The sequence below is a fragment of the Mus pahari genome, chromosome 8 (assembly GCF_900095145.1).
Source record: "Mus pahari chromosome 8, PAHARI_EIJ_v1.1, whole genome shotgun sequence".
NCBI lineage: Eukaryota > Metazoa > Chordata > Mammalia > Rodentia > Muridae > Mus > Mus pahari.
Window position 1 is genome coordinate 84,706,724 of NC_034597.1, and position 10,292 is coordinate 84,717,015.

General features: G+C 38.6%; 1 pseudogene; it reads left to right on the top strand.

The window, feature by feature from the left end:
• The first annotated feature begins 219 nt into the window (after window positions 1-219).
• LOC110325139 lies at window positions 220-1,417 on the top strand (annotated as a pseudogene).
• Window positions 1,418-10,292: the final 8,875 nt, after the last annotated feature.

The window sequence follows — 10,292 nt, forward strand, 5'->3', positions numbered from 1 at the left end:
AAAGAGGAGGTCTCTTCAGTTTTGGTGAGAAAACAGCTAAGATCTTAAAGAATAACCCTGATGTCAGTTCACAGATGTGGCTAATTGTGAAGAAACCAAACAAAATTGTGAATTTCCTAACCAAAGCAATGTCAGGACTTAGGTAAGGCCATGGTCACCAGGGATGCTACAATGATCAGCAGATCATTTTAAATTAGATGCTTGTGGTGATGAAGTTGAATGGGCTCAGTACATCTAGCTGGCACCAATTACCCAGATATCCTGGACCCATCCCAGGCATTCCCTAGATAGTTTGACCTCCAAATCTATATTGGTCCCCCTGCTATCAAAGGCAGGGCCTCAACTTTTAAGGTCTACTTGCCGGCACTCCAGATACACGAATGGCTCACCAAAGCTGTTTGTTGAAGAAGCTAGTAGCTCTTACTTTGGGCTTCACTGGTGCTAATATTTCTAATGTGCGCAATGAAGCATCACTGATTGCTCCTTGCCATCTTACTGCTTCTGCCCAGGAGCCACACTTTGAGCAAGCCATCAAGAGGGTTATTGGAGCCCTTGAGAAGAAGACTCAGGTCCTGAAATCCACTAAAAAGACAAGAGAGTAAACCACTGGGCTGAGAAAGCAAGGGTAAGCTTGTCCTCAGAACCCTCTGCTGAACGTGTCCATCACATCTGGAGAGTTTCCTCATTGTATGGCTTTTTCAAGGTGGCTTTGCTTCCTGTGCCAATGTCAAACGATACATTCCAAACTGCACCATCTAGGAAGAGTCACTTGGCAACTTCCCTGTGAGAAGTATCTTTACACACGGGTTCAGCTCGTCCACAGAATTTCTATGCTGCTGGGAAGGAGGGTGGCTGAGAAGCTTTGAAATAAGATCACCACAGGGGCTCTGGATGACGTGAGGAAGATCATGCAGCGTGGCTCTGCCTAGATGGTGCAGTTCGGAATGTATTATTTGACATTGGCACGGGAAGCAAAACCATGTTGAAAAAGCCATACAATGAGGAAACTCTCCAGCACATTGATGTGGAAGCCTGCTGCCTTCCCTGGTCTGCCTAGGATTGGGCCCTGGAGCTACTCACAAGTGCCTAGAGCATGAGGAGAAGGAGAGCAGGTAAAGAGGGTGGGCAGGTGATTCACTGAGAAAGGTGTGTTAGAGAAGGCCAACGTTATAGAGTTCTTAGGCCTCTGACTCTTGGCAGAGAAGTCCATCTATGAGGAATTTGTAGAGGGAGCTGGTAGCCAAGAGGAGGCACATTCCTTCTCTAGGGGATGAAATTCTGCAATCAAGGTCAGGAGGAAGGAGACACTGAGTGGGGCCTCTCAGTGGCCACTATGACCACTGTTGTTGACTGGGAGCTGCTTAGTCTTTGCAGAGCAGTTGACAGAGTGACGGGAAAACAAATTAAAAACAGGTGACAACTGCAAAAATAATTGGTTTATTGTGATGGGCAGCTGAGCCAAGCATATTAGAGCTGTCAGAGCTGGGACTTTTGTCTTCAGACTTCCATTTTATTGTCACCTCCATCCTCCAGAGGAAATCTACTTTCATCTGTCTTCTCAATACTCTGTGAAAATATAGCTTTGCACACTTTTCTCTGTTCCCCAGGGAAAAGTCCAATTTCTTACCCTAATAAGCTACACTTGGGAAAAGGAAATGAAATGTGTGAACCATAATCATTTCTAATTTGTAAATTTTCATTCACAGAGTGGGAAATAGAAGGTGACAATTCAAGGCATGTGCACATTCGTATGCACAAGCACACATACATATATACATACATACATATATACAAACATGCATGCACACACACATACACACACACCTGTCCTGTGCTCACCTGTGTGACACAGGGCCAGAAAATATCTATGATCCATGTGCATAAACATTTAAAGAAAATGGTCTTCTAAGTGACATCTCTGTTATTTTCTTGGCTTTGAGATTCATGTGGCCCCTTGCCCTGACAATTTTGGCTTTCTCAAGAAACAGCCATTGAGCCTGGATACAACATCACTGAAAGGGCATCCCCCAATTTGTGTTTAAGATGCTCAAACATAAATCACTCATGACAAGGAAGGCATTAGAGCATAAGAAAGTACTGACAAAGAATCACCAAAAAAACTCACTCTGAGTTACTTTTAAAAGCAAATTTTAAAAGCAAATGAATTTTCAAATTAAAAAAAAAAAATAGATACCTAATATTGGCATAGAGTAGAAAAGGAACAAGTTGAAATAAAATTCAATCTTTTCCTTAACTTGTGCTGTGAAAGAGGGTACTATTGCATACTACTTACAATATATGTTAAAGCCAGGATATTTGGGGATAGCAAGAAGAAAAATGCAGTTAATCTTGGGTGTCATTGGAATGTAAATGTAAAAGGCAAAGAACAATAGTGATAAAAACTGCATGGTATTGATACAGAGACAGACACATTGATCAATAGAATAGAATTGAAAACCCCAAAATGAAACGACACACTTATGGACACTAAATCTTTAGCAAAGAAGCCAAAAAATACACAATGGAAAAAAGATAAGAAGAAAGCATCTTCAATAAATAGTGCTGGACTAACTGGCAGTCAGTATGTAGAAAAATGAAAATAGATTTGTATTTGTCACTTTGCATAAAGCTCAAGTCCAAGTGGATCAAGCACCTCAACATAAAACCATATACAATGAATCTAATAGAGAGAATGTGGCTCAATGGCAGGGGATTTTCTAAATAGAACCCCAATAGCTCAGGCTCTAAGATCAAGAACTGATAAATGGGACCTCATGAAACTGGAAAGCTTCTGTAAGGCAAAGGACATAGTCAATAGGACATATCTGCAACCTATAGATTGAGAAAAATCTTCACTTACCCCACATCCTGTAGAGGGCCAATATCCAAAATATATAAAGAACTCAAGAAGCTAATCTCCAAAACATCAAATAACACAATCAAAAAATGTGGTATAGAGCTAAACGAAGAATTTACAACAGAGGAATCTCGAACGGCCTAGAAGCACTTAAAGAAATGTTTAAAGTCCTTAGTGATCAGAGAAATTCGAATCAAAATGACTCTGATATTCTACTTTACACCAATCAGAAATGGCTAGGTTCAAAACCTCAGTTGACAATACATGTTGGAGAGGATGTGGAGAAAGAGGACCACTCCTCCGTTGCTGGTGGAATTGAAAACTGGTACAACCACTCTGCAAATCAATTTGGAGGTAGCTCAGAAAACTGGAAATAGATCTACCTGAAGACCCAGCTATACCACTCTTGGGCATATACCCAAAATATGCTCCACCATGCCACATGGGCACATGCTACCCTATGTTTATAGTGATTTCATCTGTGATAACTAGAAGCTGAAAACAACCCAGAAGTCCCACAAAAGAAGAATAGATAAAGAAAATGTTGTTCATTTACACAATAGAATGACATCCATGTATTAAGAAGGAGGACATACTGAATTTTGCTGGCAAATGGATGGAACTAGAAAATATCATTCAGAGTGAGGTAACTCAGACCCAAAAGGCATGCAAGGTATGTATTCACTAATAAGTGGATATTATAGAAAAACATACAGAATACCCAGTATACAATCCACAGAACTCAAGAGGGCTAACAAGTGAAGGGCCTAAGTGAGGATGCTTCATTCCCATTTGGGAGGGATAAGAAAGCAATCATGGGAGGCAGAGGGTGGGAGGAAACTGTGTGGGAGAGAGAAGAGGGAGGAGAAAGGGGGAACATGAACAGTTATTTGGGGGAACCTGAGAGAAGCCCTGAGGGGCAGCAGAAATAATGGAAACAGGCAACCTCACAGGGTGGGAAGTTGGGGAGTGTCCCTCTAGAATGTACCAGAAACCTAGAGGTGAGAAAAATCTCAGGACTCTAAGTGAAGGACCTTAGATGAAATGCCCAAGCGTGGGGAGAGGGAATTTATAGAGTCCACCTCCAATAGAAAGAAAAGGCATCAAGTGGAGGGATAGGGTTGCCATTCCACAGTCAAAAGCTCTAACCCAGAATCGTTTCTGTCTAAAAGAACTGCAGGGACAAAAATAGAGAAGAGACGTAGGGAAAGGAGATCCAAGGATTGGTCCAAATTGGGATCCAGCTAAAGGGGAGGCTCCATGGCCTGACATTATGCTGACCGGAGCCTAGCATGGCTGCCCTCTGAGAGGCCCAATAAGCAGCTGAATGACACAGAAGCAGATACTTACACCCAACCAATGGATTGAAGTTTGGAACCCCTGTGGTTGAATTAGGGAAAGGCCAGAAGACCTGATTAGTAAGAGGACCTCATAGGAAGATCAACAGTCTCAACTAACCCAGAGCCCCAAGATCTCTCAGACCAACCAGGCAGCTGCTCTGAGGCCCCAGACACATATACAGAAGAGGTCTACCCGGTCTGGCCTCAGTGAGAGAAGAGGAGCCTAAGTCTGGAGATCCTTGTGGCTCCAGGGAGTGAGAAGGCATGCAGTAGGTTGGGGTTGGGGGAGTGGAGACATCCTCATGGAGACAGCAGAGAAGAGGAAAAAGATAAGGAACTGTGGGTGGGTGGACCGGGAGGAGGGTAAACTATTTGACTGTAAAAAGTAAAAGTAATAATATAAAAGAAAACAACAACAACGAACAACAAAAACACACTTCAAAACTCTCACAGTTATAGACCAGATTAAGTTTACAAAAACAACACATTTCCTGGTTATCTCAAAAAAAAAAATGCAGAAATTATCAATAAAACGACCACAGTAGGAGAAAGAAAAGGAAAAAAAGAAAACTCATAATAACGTATCTATTTATTTCCATTACATCCCGTTAGCAATTTCCTCTCCATCTTTTCCTGCAAATCCTCCCCCCACCATTTCTTCTCTCCTCCACCGCATCTACATTCCCTCCATTTGTATTCAGACAAAGGTAGGCCTCACATGGATATTAGCCAGCCATATCAGGTTGGAATATCATGTTACAGTAAGACTAGGCAGGTAGCAGAGTCAGAGATAGTCACTACTTTCATTGTTAGGAATCCCACAAGGCAACTAAGATAGACAACTATAACACATGCGCAGAGGGTCTAGGTCAGTCCCATGGAGGCTCCTTGCTTGGTAGTTCCCTCTCTGGGAGTCCCTGGGAACCCAAGTTAGTTGATTCTGTACATGTTCCTGCGGTGTTTTTGATCTCCATTGCTTCCTCACCCTCTTACACAGAATTCCCTAAGCTCTGCCAAATGCGTCTAGGTGTAGGCTCATGCATCTGTTTCTATCAGTTGCTGATGAAGCCTTTAGACTCAGGGAGATGTCAGTCTAAGATTATAGCAAAATACCATTAGGAATTATTTTATTGATTTTCTTTTACATACTGCAGATTCCATGGCAAGATATATTTATTTTTTATTTTATTTTTGTTTCTTTTGGGGGGGAAATAAGTTGCAAAGACAAAGAGTGTAAGGAACAGGCAAATGATGGTGTTGGGGTGCATGATATGAAATTCACAAAGAATCAGTAAATTCTTAGGACATGGAATATGTTTACAGAATGTGTCAGATACAGTCAGAAAATTCTACATTCTTATGCAACTCAGTGTTCAGTGGTATGCAGATATGAACAGACAAAAATGCCAAATTTCATTACATGTTGAATTTAATTTCACATCACAGTATGTACACATGAATAAGTGGAAAGGTACTTCATTCTGTCTTCTTGCTATTATTACCTTTTGAACGATCTCTTATTTTGGATTATCACAGCTAGGAAAGATCTGAATAAATCACTTCTCCAATCTGTTACAGCTAATGCAACTTTCTATTTAGGATTCATGACATTAGGCAGATTTATGTTTTGTACAAGGAATGTATCACTTTAATGATTATTTAAGTCAGATTCTTCATCTACATCACAGCTTTTTAAACTTTGAACTGTGACTCCAGATGGGATTGTACAACTAACTGAATGCATAAAATCAGATCTTACTGAAAGATTTTTGAACACATGACAACCATAAGTTAAATCACTCAAAATCAAATGCAAAAATGAGTCCAAGGTATTTTTAGTAGAACAAACCCATGTTGCATTACATAAATTCACTGCAAACTCGGCTCTGAACTTACAACACTCACACACTTTGTACTGTATATGCCTCACAATGTGTACCATCAAGGACACTGCTGGAATATTTGGACTCAGATTGGAGGCTATTTTGCTAGGTGCTAAGAACTTTACTGTGCTTTTACTGCACATACAAAGATTCATTAAGTAGTAGACATAGTAGTTTAGAGAACAAAACCTTTATTTAATATTCTCCTACCATCAATTGTCAGCACACAAGTCTCAAACTTCTGTATCTTTTGATTATATTGTATTATGAGATAGGATTGTAAAATCTGCTGTTTGGTATCATTTCATAAAACATTCATAAATTTTTCCTTGGGATCATAATTTCTAACAGTATCTGAAATGTTCAGAAACATACATCTGCCATTTTGTGTTCTGTAGTTATGAAAAGCATTATTCTCAGCAATGATGATTATAAAATGAAAATATATATTGGTAAACTTTGAAAAAAAGGTTAAGATCCTGTGTATCCTAAAGCTCTAAATATTCAGCTATTTCTTTTTGTAAATATAGGCTCATCTATCCAGTTAGTTTCATGAACCTATTCCAGTAATTTTTGGCTAGTTGACATACAATACAGCTAATTTGATTGATTGCAGAAAGAAACTAGCAAACACAACTCTAAAATCTTACATGTTTACTTTCTTTCCATCCATCACCGTATTTATTTTCTTTTTAATAAATGGTAAAACTATATGTATGCCAAAGAACTGTTTTTTATTTTAAATATTTTATTAGATATTTTCTTTATCTACAATTCAAATGTTATTACCTACCCTAGTTTCCTCTCTGAAAACTCCCTAGTCCCTTCCTCCTCCCACTGCTCACCAACCCTCCTACTTCTGTTTACTGGTCCTGGCATTTTCCTGTACTGGGGCATAGAGCCTTCACAGGACCAAGGGCCTCTCCTCCCATTGATGACCAACTAGGCCATCCTCTGTTACATATGCAGCAAGGAACTGTTTTAAATCAGTTTATTCAAGATGTGCTATCAGTAAATTTTGATTTGTACTTTTATTATAAAATACCTGTGTACATGAAAATAAATAATAATTTCGTGAGAAAAACCATGGCCATGTGCAGAAAAAGTTTAAGAGACCCTAATACAAGGTTTGCCTCACAGTATAGTCAATAAGAAGATATAAGGAAATTACACATGGAATCTCAGCATACAGTGTGGTGAAAAGAATTTTAGGTATTCCCAAGAAAATTTGCTATAACTCAATATTATTAGTAGTACATTTAAATAACATACTCCTAGCCACATTTATAAATCTATCCTTTGAAAACTAGAAATTCTTTCTTCAGCAATGTGAAATAGTAGTTTACTAATATTTACTTTGGAAATTATACCTAGCTCATCTTAAAAATATAAGTAATAGATGAGTCTCTCACCTGCTCCGGCTGCCACTCTATAGGTGCAACAACAATATTAACTAACCAGTATCCCCTGAGTTCGTGTCTCTAGCTGCATATGTAGCTGAAGATGGCCTAATCGNCCATCATTGGGAAGAGAGGCCCCTTGGTCTTGTAAACTTTATATGACCCAGCACAGGGGAAGGCCAGGGCCTAGTAGTGGGAGTGGGTGGGTAGGGGAGCAGGGGNGGGGGGGGNGGGTATAGGGAACTTTCGGGATAGCATTTGAAATGTAAATAAAGAAAATAATAAATAAATAAATAAATAAAAAGACTAAAAGAGAATAGGAGAACCTGAAGTTAGGTGAATAGGGAGGTGAGGGAACATGGGAGGAGCTGGGGTTGGTGGAAAAGCGTGGTCAAGATAATATTGTATGAAAAAATTAAATAAAAATGGGAAAATAAATGAAAGATTACATCAAGAAAATAAAAAAAGTAATAGATGATAATTGAATATATTTATGTTTGTTGTAAATAGTATTTGTAAAAGTTCCATGTTGAAAGTAATATTGATCCCTCATGCTAACATAATCAGCAGGTACTTGTGTAAGTAGGATTTAAAGTCGTGTTTGCTAATTATTTTCTTCAGTCAATCAAATTAGCTGCATTATATGTCAAATAGCCAAAAATAACTGGAATAAGCTCATTTCATTATTCAGATTCCACTCAAAATTGATCATTTTTTTTGAAGCAGCTGGACATAATAAGGGGTGTCTGAGCAGCGCAGAACAGAATAAATTTCTATAATAACCACATAGGATTTCTGTGCAAGGGTCAAAGTTTGACAAAGAAAATAAAAGGTATTTTTTCTGAGCGATGCAAAATTTGATGTTTTACGTCATATAAAAATATCCAAAATATGTTAAATTAAAGCCTGGATTAACTGCTGTTTCTCAGTTTCTCATACATATGAAAAAAATTAAAGTCTCTACTGTTTAGTTTTGTTGACAATTCTAGGTACTTCAACATGCTAGAAAATAAGCCCTTTATCTTTGATCTTTATTCCAATGACTCCAGGCAAATTTTGTGAGTTATTTGTAATTATGTGTATTTTCTGTGTACAGTGACGTGTATGTGTCTGAGAAAGCCACAGGTTATTGGACCCTGGAGCGGCATTCACAGTTGATGGTGAATTTGATCAACATCTGTTCATCCGCCAGACCAGTGAAGTCACTTAATAACTCAGCCATCTCTCTAATTACCCTTCCAATCCTATTTCTAATCTATTTCTAATCAATTTCTAATCTATTTCTAATCTGCACTATTTATACATATTCATTCTACAGAGAACATAGGGCCCTGGATGAGCAAGTCTCATCCAGGCAAGAAAACTTAGCTACTGATCGCAGCATTTTTATTTTACTAGGATACATTTAATAAAACTTATAATAAAAATACAATAGTACTTTCAACCCACAGTATCCATAGATAGATAATCTCAAGTATCCTGTAGGTCAAATGTTCCGACTGTAACAGATTCAGTGGTGGAAATTTAAAATTTAATCTAAATTTTTAATGGAATTTATAGTCAAACAAAGTCAAAACAAGGTGCAATTAAGTTAAATCAACTACTTCATATGTGTAAATGTTCAACTCTTTAATATGGAAAACAAGACGCTGCACTTTTAAGTCATTCTTAAGTATGATATATGTGCTTTATCAATTCTAATAAACTGTTACAGCTTGAAGGTTTTAAACATGAAAGATCTGACTATATAACAGGCTTGGGCCACTATACGTATGTAATCAAATCATATTCCTTGAATATTTCTAGCTTATTAGAATCAGAAATGCAGTGCTTATAGGTGAAGGTAACTTTTACAATAACACATAAGGGATTGTGGGAGATAATACAGCAAGTAAATCAGGAAGAGCAACCAGGCTGAATAGAAAGAAGCACTTAGGCTTAATCGTGACTGAATTAATGTATGAACAGGAGTTAAATGTGTGCAATAAAGATATTGCTTTGGTTTTCGATATGTTCTATACATCCATAGGTAGATAGTCTCAAGTATCATATATGTCAAATGCTCCCAGTGTAACAGATTCAGTTGTGGACATTTAACATTTAATCAAAATTTTTATGGAATTTATAACCTAGCGAGGTCGAAATAAGGTGCACATTAAAACTTCTAATATCAGATTAGATCAAGGGGAGGATCCCAAGGTCTAACACTATAATCGAGTCTATGGAGCCCTCCCAAAATAGGGACCTATCATGACTGCCCTCTAAAAGACCCAACAGCATCTGGAAGAGTCTGAAGCAGATATTTGCACCCAACCCTTTGACAGAAGCTGCTGCCCCTTGTGGTTGAATTAGGGAAAAGCTGGAAGAAGCTGAGGAGGAGGGAGATCCTGTAGGAGGATCAGCAGTCTCAATTAACTGGACCCCCGATATTTCTCATATATTGGACCACCAAACAGGCAGTATACACCAGCTGATATGAAGCCTCCAGCACGCATACAGCAGAGGACTGCCGTGCCTGTGTTCAGTCAGAGAAGATGGACCTATCTCTCAAGAGACTGAAGGCCCCAGGGAGTTCAGAGGTCTGGTAGGGTGGGAGTGGGGACATCCATGTGGAGACAGGTGGGTGGGGAGGAGGTGTGGGATGTGAAACAGTTGGAGGGTGGATCAGGGGGTGGGAATAAAACATGGAGTTAGAAAATTAATTAATAACAAAACCAAAAAATCAAATAATTTTTTAAAAGGTCACTGGGGAAAAAAAACTTCTAATATGAAATTGAAGAAAATTATTTTATCCCTATAAAGTGTAAAGTTA